The following is a 19,263-nucleotide window of genomic DNA, read 5'->3' as shown; positions in this document are numbered from 1 at the left end:
TGTCTGTGAACATTGTTACATTGTGGCAGTTTGCCCAGAGTACCGCGGTATCAGAGCCTCTTGTGGGAGGGGTTTCATCACAAAATCAGTCATACAGCGCCCCCTGATTGTCTGTTTGTGAAATGCAATAGATTTGTCATGTAAAAGGGGGTATCAGCTACTGATTGGGATAAAGTTCAATTCTTGGTCGGAGTTTCTCTTTAAAGGAGTTGTCAGGCATATTTGAATAAAATAAACGCTACTTACCGGGGTCTTCCTCCAGCCCCAAGCTCGCAGGACCTCCCTCGCCGCAGCTATTCCCGCAGCCGTTTGCCGGAGCTCCGACCCAGGCCCGGCGATGACGTCAGAGCGACCTGGAGGTCGCTCTGTACTGCGCCTGCGCGAGCGGCGCTGTCAATCACCGCCACGTGGCCCGGATCGGACTGCGCAGGAGCAGAACTACTACCACCTGCTTAGTCCGCTCCGGCCCACGTGGCGGTGATTGACAGCGCCGATTGCGCAGGTGCAGTACAGGGCGACCTCCAGGTCGCTCTGACGTCATAGTCGGGGACCGGGTCAGAGCTCCGGCAAACGGCTGCGGGCAGAGCTGCGGCGAGGGAGGTCCTGGGAGCTTGGGGCTGGAGGAAGCCCCCGGTAAGTAGCGTTTATTTTATTCAAATATGCCTGACAACTCCTTTAACAAGCTGACCCAGGCTATGGCTGGAGCATCTATGCCCATAAAAAGGCTCCCTTCCTCCCCCCATGATTCCTGTGTGCAGTCTCCCTGTAGACCAGAGGGTTAATTAGGACAGTGAATGCAGCAAAAGAAAACCAGGGAGGAGAGACTCTCATGAAGAGACTGTTCCTGCCTGTCCCCAGGGAGAGAGAACTGCTTTCAGCAGGTGGGACAAGGCAGCCAGCAACTACAGACAACTGGAGAGGAGTGTACAGAATCATTCAGCACAAACCTTTCTGTGCTGGGACTGTGGGACGCTGCTCTGGCTGTGGCTGGCACTCCTGATGCTGGATGGCTGGCTGCACTGCAAACACATGAGCTCTGACCTGTCTCCCTGTCTCACGTTCCTTGTTTGCTTTGCTTGTGAGAGAGAGGCGGAGGCGGACCCGCAGCCTGACTGGCAGAAAGGATAGAAGAGGCTGGGAGGGACCAAGGCTGGAATCTGGGCTGCGATTGGCTGGCTGTACAGAGAGAGGAGACTGACTGTAATCTCTGTCAGCTCTGTCTCTGCTGTGAGGAAAGGACTCCCCGGCTGGAAGCCCCGCCCCCGCCTGTGTATTTTTACAGACAACAGCAACACAGCTACGGATTTCACGGGCAGGGAAAATTGATACATTCTTTACTGACAATCCGTAAATTCACGGACGGTTGGCAACACTGCCCCCCAGAAACTGGCAATGCACCTTGAACCCAAACAGAAGCTCTGCATATACACCAAAAGCAAGGCTGCTAAGTGAGAGCAGCTGACCAAAAATGAATTAAATTAGTACATAGCAAAGAAATGAACAGTGCTACTTAAAAACAGCACACCTCTGATTGTAGGCCATTTGGAGGCGGCCTGATGATGCGCTGATCCACCTTTTGCGCAATTTTCAATTTGCGATTTTACTTGGTAGCGCACCCAGGCTATGCATATGCATAGGTTAGGATTTAGTTAGTGTTAGGTCACCTCCCATAGGGGGATGACTTCTCCGCAGTGGGAGGGACCAGTACTTAACAAGTTGCATGCAAGCTGTTACAGGAAACCAACATCCTCCAGTGGTAGACAGATCATGTGTATACTAGGTGTGTATTTTATCCCACAAGTGGGGCTTGCACTCTCTTGCAGGTAGGCACTTATCTGTTTTTAAGTAGCGCTGTTCATTTCTTTGCTATGAGCAAATCAAAATTCACCTATTGATTTTCAAGGGGAATATTTAAACTGCTGCCATTCTTACACTATTTATGCACAGAGGCTTCAGACTTGCTACAGTTGGTCATTGGGTGACTGGGGTCCAAATTCACTAAAGGGATGGGGCCACAAACAGCCAATCAGATTTGTTTGCTAGATAAACTGCTTCCATTCACACATTTTTAATGCCAGGGAAGTGAAAGCTCACAAACTTGGTCATTGAGTGACTGTGTGTCAGCGTTACAAAAAGTGGGTGGAGCCAAAAACAAAATTCATTGGTCAAATATAAACTGCAGCCATTCTTACACTGTTAAAGGAGAACTGTAGTGAGAGGTATATGGAGGCTGCCATATTGATTTCCTTTTAAGCTATACCAGTTGCCTGGCAGCCCTGCTGATCTATTTGGCTGCAGTAGTGTGAATCACACCAGAAACAAGCATGCAGCTAATCTTGTCAGATCTTACAAAAATGTCAAACACCAGATCTGCTGCATGCTTGTTCAGGGTCTAGGGCTAAAAGTATTGGAGGCAGAGGATCTGCAGGATAGCCAGGTAACTGGTATTGCTTAAAAGGAAATCAATATGGTAGCCTCCATATACCTTTCACTACAGTTTTCCTTTAATGGCAGGGTTCTCAAACTTTGCACAGTTGGTCACTAGGTGACTGGGATTAATATTCAGGAAAATGGGTGGCGCCTACAACAGCCAATCAAAATTCACCTGTTGATTTTCAAGGGGCATATTTAAATTTCTGCCATTCTTAAACCGGTAATGGCAGATGCCTCAAACCTGGTACGGTTGGTCACTGGGTGACCAGGGTTCAAATTCAGAAAGGGGGAGGAGTCACAGCCAATCAAATTTGATTAATTTTAATGGGAATATACAAATTATTGATACCAAGGACACCAAAACTCATAAACTTGGTAACTGAGTTTAGGTTAGAAAAAGTGGGCAGTGCCAACAACTAAATTTTTTACATGGGAAAATATAAACTGCAACCATTCTTACCCTGTTAATGGCAGGGTTCCCAAACTTGACACAGTTGGCCATTGGGTGGCTGGGATTAATATTTAGAAAGTGGGTGGAATCTACAACAGGCAATCAAAATTCACCTATTGATTTTTCAAATGGGAATATGTACATTGCTACCATTCTTATACTGTTAATGGCAGAGGCCTCAAACCTGATACAGTTGGTCATTGGGTCACTGGGGTTCAAATTCACTAAAGGGGTGGAGCCACAAACAGCCAATCAGATTTGTTAGATTGATTTCAGCCATTCTGTTATTGGCAGGGTTCTCAAACTTGACACAGTTGGTCACTGGATGTTGGGATTAATATGTAGGAAAGTGGGTGGAGCCTTCAACAGCCAATAAAAATTCACCTATTGATTTTTAAGGGGAAACCTGCTACAGTCAGTCATTAAGTGACTGGGGTTCAAATTCACTAAAGGGGAAGAGCCACAAACAGCTAATCAGATTTCTTTGCTGGATAAACTGCTTCCATTCACAGTCATTGAGTGACTGTGTGTCAAGGTTTCAAAAACTGGGTGGAATCAAAAACAGATTTCCCTGGGAAAATGTAAACTGGAGTCCTTCATTGTTAATAACAGGGTTCTCAAACTTTTCACAGTTGGTTACTGGGTGACTGGGATTAATATTCAGAAAAGTGGGGGGAGCCTAAAAAAGCCAATAAACCTGTTGATTTTCAAGTGGAGTATTAAAATTGCTGCCAATCTTGCACTGTTAATGACAAAAGCCTCAAACCTGGTACAGTTTGTCATTGGGTCACTGGGGTTCAAATTCAGAAAAGGGGGCGGAGCCACAAACAACCATTCAGATTTGTTTATATTGATGCCAAGGTCCCGAAAGCTCACAAACTTGGTCATTGAGTGACTGTGTGTCCAGGTTACAAAGAGTGGGCGGAGCCAAAACAAATTTACCTGGGAAAATATAAACTGCAGGCCTTCTTACACTGTTTATTTCAGGGTTCCCAAACTTTGCCCAAATGGTCACTGGGTGACTGAGATTAATATTCAGGGAAGTGGATGGAGCCTATAATTGCAAATAAAAATTTTCCTGTTGATTTTCAAGGGTAATATTTAAATTGCTGCCATTTGTACACTGTTGATAGCAGATGCCACAGACCTGCTACAGTTGGTCATTGGGTGACTGGGGTTGAAATGCTGGAGAGGGGCGGAGTCGCAAACCACCAATCTGATTTATTTAATTTCTATGGGAATATACAAATTATTTTTGCCAAAGCTCACAAACTTGGTCATTGAGTGTTTGTGTGTTAAGGCCCATACACACGTCGGATTTTAGCGAACGACCCGTCGTTTGAACGTTCCGTCGTTTGGACGTTTTCGCGTCAAATCCGACGTGTGTACAGACTATCATTCGGGAGATAAGGATCGCTGGTAACCAGTCTTATCTCCCGAACGATAGTCTGTACACACGTCGGATTTGACGCGAAAACGTCCAAACGACGGAATGTTCAAACAACGGGTCGTTCCCTAAAATCCGACGTGTGTATGGGCCTTAAGGGTTTGAAAAAGTGGGCGGAGCCGACATCAGCCAAATACATACCCGGGCAATGCCGAGTCATCAGCTAGTATTTATATATATTAGATATCCCACAGTTTCTTTTCATGTTTTAACCAGTTCCCCTCTAAGAGGTTTTTCCCAAATGAACCAGAGCAATTTTCACATTTCAGTGCTCCTCCATTTTATTGGCCAATAACTTTAACACTACTTATCACAAAAAAAATGATCTATATTTTTTTTTCACCACCAATTAGACTTTCTTTCGGTGGTATATTTTGGTCAGAATTATTTTATTCTAAATGCATTTTAATGGAAATAATAAGAAAAAAATGGAAAAAATTCCTTATTTCTGTTTTCGGCCATCATAGTTTTAAAATAAAATGTGCTACTGTGGATAAAACCCAAACATTTTATTTGCCCATTTGTCCTGGTTATTACAATGTTTAAAATATGTCCCTAGTGCAATATATGGCAACAATATTTTATTTTATTATTATTATTTATTATTATTTATTGTATTTATAAAGCGCCAACATATTACGCAGTGCTGCATATTTAGGTTACAGACAATATTTAGGGGTGACATCAATATGACAATACAGGAATACAAGAAAACCAGATCACACAGTATGAGCATAAGGTAATGCTTAGTCAGTCACTGGATGGAGCATGGAGATTAGGCAAGTTAGGTTCACTCAAGTGCATAGCATGAGTTCACAGTAATGGAGGTGCATGATCAGGTAGGACACAAAAGGAGGAGGACCCTGCCCAAAGCCTTACAATCTAGAAGGAGAGGTAGAGACACGAAAGGTAGGGATTGTGGGTTTAGAGCAATTGTGAGGGGTGGTAGGCCAGACTGAAAAGGTGAGTTTTGAGGGCCTTCTTGAAGATGTTGAAGGAGGGGGCTGCCCTAATGGGTGGAGGTAGAGAGTTCCAAAGTGTTCGAGCAGCTTTTGAGAAGTCCTGGAGGTGTGCATGGGACTGTGTGATGCGGGGGGCGGTCAGGCGAAGTTCATTGGAAAAGCGGAGTGAGCAGCTAGGTGTGTACCTAGATACCTGATTCTGGACTGGATAGGAAGCCAGTGGAGGGATTCAAGGAGGCGATCCGCCATGGTGGAGCGATGGGAGCAGTGGATAATTCTGGCTGCTGCATTCATGATGGACTGCAGTGGGGCTGTTCGGGTCATAGGGAGACCAGACAGCAGGGCATTGCAGTAGTCAAGGCAGGAAATTATGAGGGTGTGGATGAAGAGTTTGGTGGTGGCAGAGGTCAGGAAAGGGCGAATCTTACAGATGTTACGAAAGTGGAAGTTGCAGGACTTTGTGAGGTTTTGGATGTGGGGAGTGAAGGAGAGTGCGGAGTCCAGGGTGACACCCAGACAGCGGGCTTGAGAGGTAGAGTGAATGGTAGTGTGGTTAACAGTGACATGCACAACTGGGAGGATCAGGGATGGCCGGGGTGGGAAGATCATAAATTCCATTTTTTCTAGATTTGGTTTCAGGAACCTAGCGGACATCCAGGAGGAGATGGCTGATAGGCAGGAGGAGACCTAGTCCATGATAGTGGTCGATATGTCAGGGGTGTGGATGTAGATCTGGGTGCCATCTGCATACAGATGATAGTTAAAACCCATGGAGGAGATAACCTTGCCAATGTAGGATGTGTATAGGGAGAACAGTAAGGGGCCAAGGACCGAGCCTTGGGGGACTCCCACTGAGAGGTGGTTGGGGGTGGACGAGGACTCATTGAAGGCGGTCGTGCAGGAGCGGTTGGAGAGGTAGGATGAAAGCCAGGTCAGGGCGAGATCGAGAATGCCCATGGACTGGAGGGACTGGAGGAGTAGGGGATGATCTACTGTGTCAAAAGCTGCTGAAAGGTCAAGGAGGAGGAGAATGGAGTATTTACCTCCAGCTTTAGCTAAGGCGAGGTCATTGACCACTTTGGTGAGAGCAGTTTCGGTTGAGTGGGCAGGCCGAAATCCAGATTGCAGTGGGTCTAGCAGTGAGTTGGCATTGAGGTACTGGGTCACGTTTATGAACCAGACGCTCAAGGAGTTTTGAGGCAAAGGGGAGGAGGGAGATAGGGAGGTAGTTGGAGGGTAGCGAGGAGTCTCGGGAGGGTTTCTTGAGCAGGGGCAGTACTGTGGCCTGCTTGAAGTCTAAGGGGAAGGTGCCAGATGAGTAGGATGATCAAAAAGCATCCTGGAGTGAAAAAAAGAACACAGAGACAATGGGAGCCCCAATGGTGTAGTAAGTAACAACAATGGGCAGCACGGTGGCGTAGTGGTTAGCTCTCTCTCCTTGCAGCGCTGGGTCCCTGGTTCGAATCCCAGCCAGGGCACTATCTGCAAAGAGTTTGTATGTTCTCTCCGTGTCTGCGTGGGTTTCCTCCGGGCACTCCGGTTTCCTCCCACATTCCAAAAACATACGGATAAGTTAATTGGCTCCCCCTAAAAATTGGCCCTAGACTACAGTACTTACACTACATAATATAGACATATGGCAATGGTAGGGATTAGATTGTGAGCTCCTTTGAGGGACAGTTAGTGACAAGACTATATATATATATATATATATATATATATATATATATATATATATATACACATACACTGTACAGCGCTGCGTAATATGTCGGCGCTATATAAATACTAAATAATGATAATAATAATGTAATAGGTGGTGTTACTCACAAAAGAGGGTTGCAAATGGGCAACCGACCATTGAAGGCAGGTGGAGATGAACAAACTTGAGGCCTCTTGCACACTGCATACAATTCCGATTCCGATTCCGCTTTTTAATCTGTTTTTACATCCGATTCCGATTCAGATTTTTAATCTTTACTGCATGCTGCGTTTTTTGATCCGTTTTTCTGTTGAATGTATTCAGGGAAAATCGGAAACGGAATCGGAAACGGAATCGGAAACGGAATCGGAATCGGAAAACGGATTTGCAGTGTGCAGGGAGCCTGACTCTGCTCGGGTGTCCAGATGAACTGGACTTAGTCGCTCTCTAAGTAAAAGATTCCAGATGGTTGTAGAAGTGGTGGAGAGGCATTTTATGTACGGCTGTTTTTCTGTTTGGCACTATATTCGGCCTGAGGAATTGGGCAAGTACCCATGAAACGCGCTGCCAAGTACTTATTAAAAGTTTGTTTTCTATTATACAATTGTTTTCATCTTTTGAGGTAAGCCACATTATTTTTTTTCTATTTTAACGGTTTTTAACAGTTTTATTACCCACTAGCTGATTGCCTGGCGTTGCCCGGGTATGTAGTTGGCTGGTGTTGGCTCCGCCCACTTTTATAATCCTAACACACAATGACTCAATGACCTAGTTTGTGAGCTTTGCAGAGTTTGGCATCAATAATTTGCATTGAAATGAAACAAATCTACATGGCTGCGGCTCCACCCTATTTTCTGAATTTGAACCCCAGTCACCCAATGACCAACTGTACCAGGTTTTAAGCTTGTGTCCTTAACAGTGCAAGAATGGCAGCAATTAAATATTCCCCTTGAAAAGCAATAAATTAATTTGTATTGGCTTTTGTAGGCTCCACCCTCTTTTATGAATATTAATCCCAGTTACCCAGTGAACAACTGTGCAAAGTTTGAGAACCCTACCGTTAACAGTGTAAGAATGGCTGCAGTTTACATTTTCCCAGTGAAATTTGTATTTGTCTCTGCCCATTGATGACCCAGCATTGCCTGGGTATGTATTTGGCTGGTGTTGGCTATGCCCACTTTTTCTAACACTAACAGACAATTACTTAATTACTCAATGACCAAATTTGTGAGCTTTGCAGTCTTTGGCATCAATAATATGCATTGAAATGAAACAAATCTGATGGGCTGTTTGTGTCTCCACCCCTTTTGTGAATTTGAACCCCAGTCACCCAATCAATAACTGTACCCAGTTTGGGGCTTGTGCCATTTACAGTGCAAGAATTGCAGTAATGAAATATTCCCCTTGAAAATCAATAGATGAATTTTGATTGGCTTTTTTAGGCTCCATCCACTTTTATGAATAATAGCTGATGAATCGGCGTTGCCCTGGTATGTATTTGGCTGCCCGGGTATGTATTTGGCTGGTGTTAGCTCCGGCCACTTTTTCTAACCCTAACACACAAATACTCAATGACCAAGTTTGTGAGCTTTGGGGTCTTTGTCATCAATAATTTGAATATTCCCATAGAAATTAAACAAATCAGATTGGCTGTTTGTGGCTCCGCCCCTCTCCAGCATTTGAACCCCAGTCACCCAATGACCAACTGTAGCAGGTTTGAGGCATCTGTTATTAACACAGCAAAAATGGAAGCAATTTAAATATTCCCCTTGAAAATCAACAGGTGAATTTTGATTGGCTATTATAGGCTCCACCCACTTCCCATAATATTAATCTCAGTCACCCAGTGACCATCTGGGCAAAGTTTGAGAACCCCTGCCATTAACAGTGTAAGAATGGCTGCAGTTTATATTTTCCTAGTGAAATTTGTTTTTGGCTCCGCCCACTTTTTGTAACCTTGACACAGTCACTCAGTGACCAAGTTTTTGAGCTTTGGGGTCCTTGGCATCAATCATTTGTAATTTACCAGTGAGATGAAACAAATTTGATTGGCTGATTGTGGCTCCACCCCCTTTTCTGAATTTGAACCCCAGTAACCCAATGACCAACTGTACCAGGTTTGAGGCTTGTGCCATTAACAGTGCAAGAACGGCAGCAATTTAAATATTCCCCTTGAAAATCGACAGGTGAATTTTGATTTTCTTTTTAGGCTCCACCCACTTTTCTGAATATTAATCCCAGTCACCCAGTGACCAAGTTTTAAGATTTTGGATTTCTGTCATCAAAATTGTGTGAATGGAAGCAGTTTATCCAGTAAAGTAATCTGATTGGCTGTTTGTGGCTCCACCCCCTTAGTGGATTTGAACCCCAGCCACTTCATGACCGGTTTGAGGCCTCTGCCATTATTAGTGTAAGAGTGGCAGTAGTTTCAATATTTCCTTTCAAAATCAATAGGTGAATTTTGATTAGCTGTTGTAGGTTCCACCCACTTTCCTGAATATTAATCCCAGTCATCCATTGACCAACTGTGTCACGTTTGAGAACCCTGCCAATAACAGAATGGCTGAAATCAATCTAACAAATCTGATTGGCTGTTTGTGGCTCCACCCGCTTTAGTGAATTTGGACTCCAGTCACCTATCAGGTAAGAGGCCTCTGCCATTAACAGTGTAAGAATGGTAGCAATGTAAATATTCCCCTTGAAAATCAATAGGTGAAATTTGAATGGCTGTTGTTGGCTTGTTGTTGGTTGATTGGCTGTTTTAGCAAAGTGAAAAATCTCAAATAGCTTATCTGCAAGAGACCCACTTATGATCTAACCACATTCCCAAGAGATTCAACTCCCGGTATCCCCTTGCTTTTCATGCGACATCACCAACTACTAAAACCAAGGGAGTTTCAATATTCGTGCGTCATGACATACCGTTTACATTGGTTGAGATGGTCCAAGATCCAGATGGTTGTTACTTATTTATCAAGGGGAAAATTGTCAATCAAATGGTTACCATGGCAAACATATATGTTCCAAACAAGCAACAACCCTCCTTTTTATCTTCCACCTTAAACCAAATTAGCCAATTTTCCAGCGGCATACGGATCTTGGGAGGTGATTTCAATGTGACCCTGAATCCCCTTCAGGACTGCTCTAATGGATCAACTACCCTATCAGCTCTGCGTCACATCAAATCCCAGTTGCAGAACTTATCTCTAATGGACCCGTGGAGGATATCCCACCCACAAGAGAGGGATTTTACCCTCTTTTCCTCTATCCACAATAAATACTCTAGGATAGACCATTTGTTTGTACCACAGAGAGACCTGTCTTTGGTTGTAAGTGCTGAAATAGGCACTAGAGCGATTTCAGATCACTCCCTAGTCTTTCTCTCCATTACGACCCATCATCCCTCAAACAAAACATGGTTTTGGAGACTGAATCCGAATCTCCTTGCAGACACTGGCAGGAGGCATAGGATATCTGAGGCGTTAGATGAATACTTTCTATTAAACTCTGACCCTGCAACATCTAAGCTTACAACATGGGAGGCTCCCAAAGCAGTAATCCGGGGTCATTTTATTAGGATGGGTTCTAGGCTTAAAAAAGAGAGGGAGGAAATAACCCTAAAATTATTGGCAGATATCAATCGCCTGGAGCGTGCACATAAGCAATCCTTAGCTGCCTCCACTTTGGAGGAGTTTAACAAAGCCGGAAGTGCACTGGATAAACTTCTCTACTCTGATGCCAGGCGGAAATTAATGTCTATAAAAAAAAAATTCTTTGAACATGGAAATAAAAGCGGCAAATACCTAACTCACGCTTTGAGAAAGAGAACCCCCCATACACATGTTACATGTATAACCAACAAAAACCAACTCCAGGTTTTTAAACTGGAGAAAATTGCTAAAGAATTAAAAGAATACTATGCATCCTTATACAACTTACGAATCCAAGGTTCTTCAGATGAGCAGCAGATTCACAGAGCTTCTGCAATATCTAGATTCCTTTCTCAATATCCAACTAGCCTACTCTTAGATCAATCAGAAAAGGAGGACATGGAATCCCCTCTTACGGAGGATGAATTCCACAGTGCAGTGAACTCCCACGTTGCAGTGAACTGGCAAGCCGCAGGTTCTGATGGGCTCACGAGCCAATATTACAAAGCATTTACTGGTATACTCGCCCCGGCCTTTGTGGCTGCCTTTAATTCGGTTACACCACCTATTACCATTCCCTCCTCCCAGTTTCTAGAGGCACACATAGTAGTGATCCCCAAGCCGGATAAGGACCCCCAACACTGTCCCAATTACAGACCTATTTCCCTCCTGAATCTGGATGCCAAGATTTTGGCCAAAATCCTAGCCAACCGCCTAGTCCCATTTGTTTCCAGATATATCAACCCAGATCAAGCTAATTTTGTCCCAGGCCGTGAAGCAAAGGACAATGTTATGAGGACAATAAACATCATGTCATACGTTAAACGTAAGGGGTTAAAGGCATTTTTGCTTTCAACTAATGCCGAAAAGGCCATTGACAGGGTCGCTTGGGATTACACCCGAGCGGTCCTGTTAAGCCTGGGAATTGGTGAAACTATGTGTAAACTTATAGGACTGCTTTATACCAACCCCTCGGCTAAAGTAAGAATCAATGGTATTCTATCAGCCTCATTCTGCATAACAAATGGGACTAGGCAGGGCTGCCCTCTTTCACCCCTAATTTACATACTTACCCTGGAACCTTTCCTGATTGCAGTACATTCTGACCCAGATATTCATGGCCTTCCCATAGGACTCTCAAATCACCTTGTTGCGGCCTTTGCAGATGACCTATTATTCTTCTTGCAAAACCCTGTGATATCCATTCCCAATCTAATATGTAAATTTGCAGAATTTGATCAATTGTCAAGCTTAAAAATTAATCTTCAAAAATCCCAGGCGTTAAACATTTCCTTCGATGCAAAGACATTACACACCTGTAAGACTAGTCTCCCATTCCAATGGTCCCCTAACCAACTTTGATACCTATGTATTAACATCACATCTGATTTGAAAAATCTATTCTTGGCTAATTTTGATAAAATAGGCTCCACGTTAAAAACCGACCTTCTCTGATGGGCCAAACAAACCCACTTGTCATGGTTTGGAAGAATGTCTTCCATTAAAATGAATCTTTTGCCTCGCATCCTGTACATAAGCCAATGCATACCAATCGACCTCCCTCCCTCCCACCTTCCTAAGAAATTTACAAGGAGAAATCAATAAATATATACTGTATACAATAATACAATACAATAATATTTCTATAGCGCTTTTCTCCCATAGGACTCAAAGCGCTTAGGCTCTCTTAGATTCAGTAATTGGTAGTAGGATGAAGTATTCACACAACAAAAGTTATATTTCTGCAAATGCCAAACAGAACAGGTGGGTTTTAAGTCTGGATTTAAACACGTCCAGGGATGGAACTGTCCTGATCTGTTGAGGTAAGGAGTTCCAAAATATAGGGGCAGCATGACAGAAGGTTCTGGGACCAAAAGTTTCCAAGTAGACTCTGGGTATGAATAGATATATGGGGGAATAAACAACCCCCCCAATCAAGAGAACAATACTTTCCATCCCCAAAGATCTAGGTGGTGTAGGTCTCCCAGACCTCCAGAAATATCACATGGCCTCCCAACTATGTAGGGTGGTTGAGTGGGCTGTTGGAGATAATCCTAAACCATGGGTCTTGATTGAACAGGAAATGGCTGGTTTTCATGCGACAGCCCTAGGATGGGTTGATACCCCACGCAGTGTTCAATTCGCTTGGCAGAACCCCCTCATGGAGGCCACAGTTAAATGCTTTAGAAGATACGCCCCCCTCCTTAGGTCTTACTAAACTACCGGGCCTACTTACCCCCTTAAAAGACAATCCAGCCTTCAAACCAGCAGCTGATATACCCTTTCTTATCTCATGGGACTCCCACTAACCTCCCAGGGTAAGAGACACTTCTTGATCACAGGTAGAATCAAAAACCACAGAGAAAAGTCCATGATAAGGGACCAGATCCCCCTTTCTAATTGGCAATATTTCCAAATTCGGCACTTCTTAAGCTCCTTACTAAAAAACGGAAATTGGTCTTTGCCTCTAACGTCGTTTGAAAATCTAATCTTAAGTCCTGCCCCACATAGACATCTAATATCCGCTATATACCAGATCCCTGTATCCTCTACAACTCCAGTAAAAATTGGATATCAGGAGTCGTGGGAAAGAGACCTAGGACAGATTATTGAGGATGAGCAATGGCTGAAAATATTTACTCTAAACCAGGAGTCCCCAACCACCGGGCCGTGGCCCACTGCCAGTCCGTGGGCAGTTTTCCGCTGGGCCGCGGGTCTAGCCTCTCGCCCCCCCCCCTCTGCGGCCGCCGCTCCTGTTACCTTATGAGCTGGCGGCCGCTTGCTCTTTTATAATCCGTAGTGGTCCCTCTCCACCACACTCTATCGTCTATTACAGCAGCACGACCCGCGGCTGCTGAGGAGGAAGGAAGCAGGAGAGCGGTTACCATAGTAACGGCGTATTATCGCCGTCACAGGAAGCAGCTCACCTTCTTCCTTCCTCCTTTGCAGCCGTGGGTCGCGCTGCTGTAATAGACGATAGAGTGTGGTGGAGAGGGACCACTACGGATTATAAAAGAGCAAGCGGCCGCCAACTCATAAAGTAACAGGAGCGGCGGCTGCGGAGGGAGAGGCGAGAGGCTAGACCCAGGGGTAGCTATACTAACTATACTGGGCTAACTATACTAGCTATACAGGAGTAGCTATACTAACTATACTGGGCTAACTATACTAGCTATACAGGAGTAGCTGGGCTAACTATACTAGCTATACAGGGGTAACTGCTCAAATACCCCTTTTCAAAATTCGAGTTAGGTCGAATTCGAATAGTAAATTATTCGAGGTCAGTCGAATATTCGAGTCGAATAATTTTTACTATTCGATTCGACCTCGGAATTCGAGCTCACTATTCGAGTCGGTATTCGAGCTCATTATTCGAGCTGACTATTCGAAATGGCCTTAAATAGCTTCCAACACTTGTTTTGAGGGTGAATGATGCAAGAAACCTCTTTTTTTCCAAGTAACAACAGCAAGTGATTATGTGGGGATGTTCCTTTAAAAAAAAAAAGTTGAAAAGAGAAGTTGTGTCCAGAAATTTGTTCAGTACTGTATATACTTCTTCTTCTTCTTCTTTATCTTCTATATCTTCTTCTTCTCCTTCTTCTATATCTTCTTCTTCTTTTATATTGTCTTCTTCTTCTTCTTCATCTTCTTCATCATCATCTTCTTCTTCTTCATCTTCTTTTTCTTCATCTTCTTCATCTTCTTCATCTTCTTCTTCATCTTCTTCATCTTCTTCATCTTCTTCATCTTCTTCTTCTTCATCTTCTTCATCTTCATCTTCTTCATCTTCTTCTTCTTCATCATCTTCTTCTTCTTCATCTTCTTCATCTTCTTCTTCATCTTCTTCATCTTCTTCATCTTCTTCTTCATCTTCTTCATCTTCTTCATCTTCTTCTTCATCTTCATCTTCTTCTTCTTCTTCTTCTTCTTCATCTTCTTCTTCTTCATCATCATCTTCTTCATCTTCATCTTCTTCATCTTCTTCATCTTCTTCTTCTTCTTCTTCATCATCTTCATCTTCTTCTTCTTCATCTTCTTCTTCTTCTTCATCTTCTTCTTCTTCATCTTCTTCTTCTTCTTCATCTTCTTCATCTTCTTCATCTTCATCTTCTTCATCTTCTTCATCTTCTTCTTCTTCATCTTCTTCTCCTTTTTCTTCTTCTTCTTCTTCTTCTTCTTCTTCTTCTTCTTCCTCTTCTTCTTCTTCATCTTCTTCTTCTTCATCTTCTTCTTCTTCAATATCGTCTTCTTCTTCACTTATTTCTCTTTTCAAATTTTTTTTTTTAAAGAAATGCAGCTATTTTTGAGCGTAACAAATAGCTGGTGGCGCACGCATGTTGGAAGCGCCATTGTATGTGCTCCCTGGCAGTGGAAACACACAGACAGCAGGAGGTAAATTCAGCAGCAGGAGGAGGAGGATGAGTGTGTGGCAGCAGGCAGTCAATGAGGCAGGCAGCGTGACATAATAGCCCTGGTACCTAGCGGTGATACCAGGGCTGTAAATAAACACAGCAGGCAGGAGGTCCCAGACAGCGGTCGTGCAGCCCACATTGTGTCCAATACACAACTGGGACAACACAGTTTTCAACCCGGGCACCTCAGAAAAATTAAACCTTTTTTTTTTTTTTGGTTTTTTTTGTTTTGTTTTTACAACAAATTACACAGATATAGCTATTTTTTGACGTAATAGCTGGTGGCAGAGTGGCAGCAGAAGGTAAATGTGTGTACCCTGGCAGTGGGAAACACAGACAGACAGACAGCAGCAGCAGCAGCAGGAGGAATGGAGGAGTAATTATGTGTGCAGCTATTGTTTGACGTAATAGCTGGTGGCAGACTGGCAGCAGAAGGTAATTCTGTGTACCCTGGCAGTGGGAAACACAGACAGACAGCAGCAGCAGGAGGAATGGAGGAGTAGTGTGAGTGTGGCAGCAGGCAGGCAGCGTGACATAATAGCCCTGGTACCTAGCGGTGATACCAGGCCGTAAATGAACACAACAGGAGGTCCCAGACAGCGGTCGTGCAGCCCACATCGTGTCCAATACACAACTGGGACAACACAGTTTTCAACCCGGGCACCTCAGAAAAATTAAACCTTTTTTTTTTTGGTTTTTTTTGTTTTGTTTTTACAACCAATTACACAGATATAGCTATTTTTTGACGTAATAGCTGGTGGCAGAGTGGCAGCAGAAGGTAAATCTGTGTACCCTGGCAGTGGGAAACACAGACAGACAGCAGCAGCAGCAGCAGGAGGAATGGAGGAGTAATGTGAGCAGCTATTGTTTGACGTAATAGCTGGTGGCAGAGTGGCAGCAGAAGCTAATTCTGTGTACCCTGGCAGTGGGAAACACAGACAGACAGCAGCATCAGCAGGAGGAATGGAGGAGTAGTGTGAGTGTGGCAGCAGGTAGGCAGCGTGACATAATAGCCCTGGTACCTAGCGGTGATACCAGGCCGTAAATGAACACAACAGGAGGTCCCAGACAGCGGTCGTGCAGCCCACATTGTGTCCAATACACAACTGGGACAACACAGTTTTCAACCCGGGCACCTCAGAAAAATTAAACCTTTTTTTTTTTGGTTTTTTTTGTTTTGTTTTTACAACCAATTACACAGATATAGCTATTTTTTGACGTAATAGCTGGTGGCAGAGTGGCAGCAGAAGGTAAATCTGTGTACCCTGGCAGTGGGAAACACAGACAGACAGCAGCAGCAGCAGGAGGAATGGAGGAGTAATGTGAGCAGCTATTGTTTGACGTAATAGCTGGTGGCAGAGTGGCAGCAGAAGCTAATTCTGTGTACCCTGGCAGTGGGAAACACAGACAGACAGACAGCAGCAGCAGCAGCAGGAGGAATGGAGGAGTAATTATGTGTGCAGCTATTGTTTGACGTAATAGCTGGTGGCAGACTGGCAGCAGAAGGTAATTCTGTGTACCCTGGCAGTGGGAAACACAGACAGACAGCAGCAGCAGGAGGAATGGAGGAGTAGTGTGAGTGTGGCAGCAGGCAGGCAGCGTGACATAATAGCCCTGGTACCTAGCGGTGATACCAGGCCGTAAATGAACACAACAGGAGGTCCCAGACAGCGGTCGTGCAGCCCACATCATGTCCAATACACAACTGGGACAACACAGTTTTCAACCCGGGCACCTCAGAAAAATTAAAACCTTTTTTTTTTTTAATGGTTTTTTGGTTTTGTTTGTAAAACAAATTACACAGATATATAGCTATTGTTTGACGTAATAGCTGGTGGCAGAGTGGCAGCAGAAGGTAAATCTGTGTACCCTGGCAGTGGGAAACACAGACAGACAGCAGACAGACAGCAGAAGGGCAGTACACAGCAGCCCACTGTAGGTGTAAAATGTGTGGCTGCAGGCGACGTAATAGTCAAAGTGAACCAGGCTGGCTTAGTGAGCAGGAGCCAGGAGGTGGTAAAGGGTGGTAAGGCACATTAACGATGGTTCTTAGCCAGTTCATGTCCCCCTCTCGCCGACAACAGGGGCCAGGAACTCGCCTTCCACCCACGCCTGGTTCATCTTGAGAAACGTCAGTCTGTCCACAGACTTGTGAGACAGACGTGAGCGTTTCTCGGTGACCACACCACCAGCTGCACTGAAGCAGCGCTCGGACAGCACGCTGGAAGGGGGGCAGGACAGCACTTCCAGGGCGTACTGCGCCAGCTCGCTCCAGATCTCCAGGCGCTTGACCCAATACTCCATGGGATCAACAGGGGCATCGCTGTCAAGCCCGCTGTAGGACCCCATGTAGTCAGCCACCATGCGGGTCTGGCTGTGACCGGTGGAGGATGCTGCTGCATGCACCTCCTCTCTAGTCACTGCTGCCGGAGCCTCTACAGTCCTGTAGAGCTCATGGCTGAGAGACAGCAGGTCTGTGGGGCGCTTGCTGCTGGATGCAGGCACCTGCTGCTGCCTCTGTGCTGGCTGCTGGACAGTGGGGGTGGAAGGCTGGGGGAAGGCTTCCTCCAAGCGCTCAACAAGGGCCTGCTGCAAGCTCCTTATTTGTTGCGCTGGGTCTCCTCCTGCAGGCGGCAGGAACTGGCTCAACTTCCCCTTGAGGCGTGGGTCCAACATCATGCTGATCCAGATGTCCTCCCTCTGCTTCATCTGGATCACCCTGGGGTCTCTGCGCAGGCACGTCAGCATGTGCGCTGCCATTGGGAAGAGGCGGGCCACGTCTGCTGGCACATCGACGGCAGTGCTGCTGTCCTCATCCTCCTCCTCTGCCTCGTCAGCCTCATCCTCTCTCCACCCCCGCACCAACTCAGCTGCACTGTGCTGCTCCCCCTCATCACCAGCAAGGTCAGGGACCTCCACCAAGTCCTCCTCCTCCTCCCCCTCAGAGGTGGACTGTGCAGCTGCTTGCCGCTCCTGCTGGTCCAAGGCTGCCGCTCCCTGTTCCAGCAAAGCATCGAGGGCCCTGTTCAGCAGACAAACCAGGGGCACCCACTCGCAGACCATAGCATGGTCCCTGCTCACCATGTTAGTGGCCTGCAGAAAGGGAGCCAGCACTAAGCACACCTGCTGCATGTGCCTCCAGTCATCATCGGGGACGATGGACGGGATGTTGCTGGTCTTGTCCCTTCTCTGAGCGGCGGAAACAGTGGCCAGGGCAAGGTACTGGTTGACAGCGTGCTTCTGTTCAACCAGACGCTCCAACATCGCCAGGGTGGAGTTCCAGCGAGTCGGAACGTCAAGGATCAGCCGATGGCGTGGCAGATCCAGCTCCTTTTGCACGTCTTCCAGGCTCGCACAGGCTGCAGCCGAGCGCCGGAAGTGACGCACAACGTTCCTTGCCATTTCCAGCAGTTCGCCCATCCCCTGGTAGGTGCGCAAGAACTTCTGCACCACCAGGTTCAGCACGTGGGCAAGACAGGGGATGTGGGTCAGGTTTCCCCTGTCTATTGCGGCAACCAGATTGGCCCCATTGTCGGCCACCACCTCTCCGACTCTGAGGCCTCTGGGGGTCAGCCAAATCCTCTCCTGCTCCTGGAGTTTGGCCAACACATGGGTTGCCGTCAGCTTGGTCTTCCCAAGGCTGACCAAGTGCAGCAGCGCTTGGCAGTGGCGGGCCTTCACGCTGCTGCTGAGGCGGGGGGTTTGGCCAGGTGTGCCGGAGGATGGCAGAGGATCGGAGGAACCTGCTGCAGTTCCCCTGACCCTGCGGGGTGGCACCACCCACTGTGTTGCTGCTGCTGCTGTGCCCGCTGCTGCTCTCCCATCCTCACCCCCTTCCACCAAGCTGACCCAGTGGACAGTGAAGGACAGGTAGCGGCCTGTCCCGAAGCGGCTGCTCCAGGAGTCCATGGTGACGTGGACCCTTTCACCAACCGCGTGCTCCAGCCCTCGCTCCACATTGGCCATCACAAAGCGGTGCAGTGCAGGAATGGCCTTGCGGGAGAAAAAGTGTCTGCTGGGGAGCTGCCAGTCTGGGGCTGCGCAAGCAAGCAGCGCACGAATGTCGCTCCCCTCCTGCACGAGCGTGTACGGCAGGAGTTGGGAGCACATGGCCCGTGCCAGCAAGCCGTTCAGCTGCCGCACGCGACGGCTGCTGGGAGGCAGAGCCCTAACCACCCCCTGGAAGGACTCGCTCAAAAGGCTCTG

General features: G+C 46.2%; 1 protein-coding gene across 2 annotated transcripts in view; it reads right to left on the bottom strand.

The window, feature by feature from the left end:
* Positions 1-19,263, bottom strand: part of LOC137528056 (peptidoglycan recognition protein 1-like) — a 168,311-nt gene that overhangs the window by 59,220 nt on the left and 89,828 nt on the right. Inside the window, exon 1 of one of the 2 annotated variants that reach the window (XR_011023262.1) lies at positions 948-1,067. The exons of the other annotated variant lie outside the window; for it this stretch is intronic. The gene's annotated coding sequence lies outside the window, so the exon portion shown is untranslated. Of the gene's footprint in view, positions 1-947; positions 1,068-19,263 lie in introns of those variants that run through there. 2 annotated transcript variants of the gene reach the window in all.

Source organism: Hyperolius riggenbachi, chromosome 8, assembly GCF_040937935.1.
Source record: "Hyperolius riggenbachi isolate aHypRig1 chromosome 8, aHypRig1.pri, whole genome shotgun sequence".
Classification (NCBI taxonomy): Eukaryota; Metazoa; Chordata; class Amphibia; order Anura; family Hyperoliidae; genus Hyperolius; species Hyperolius riggenbachi.
Note: the sequence above shows the minus strand (reverse complement) of the source record. Positions and strands in the feature narration are given on the sequence as shown.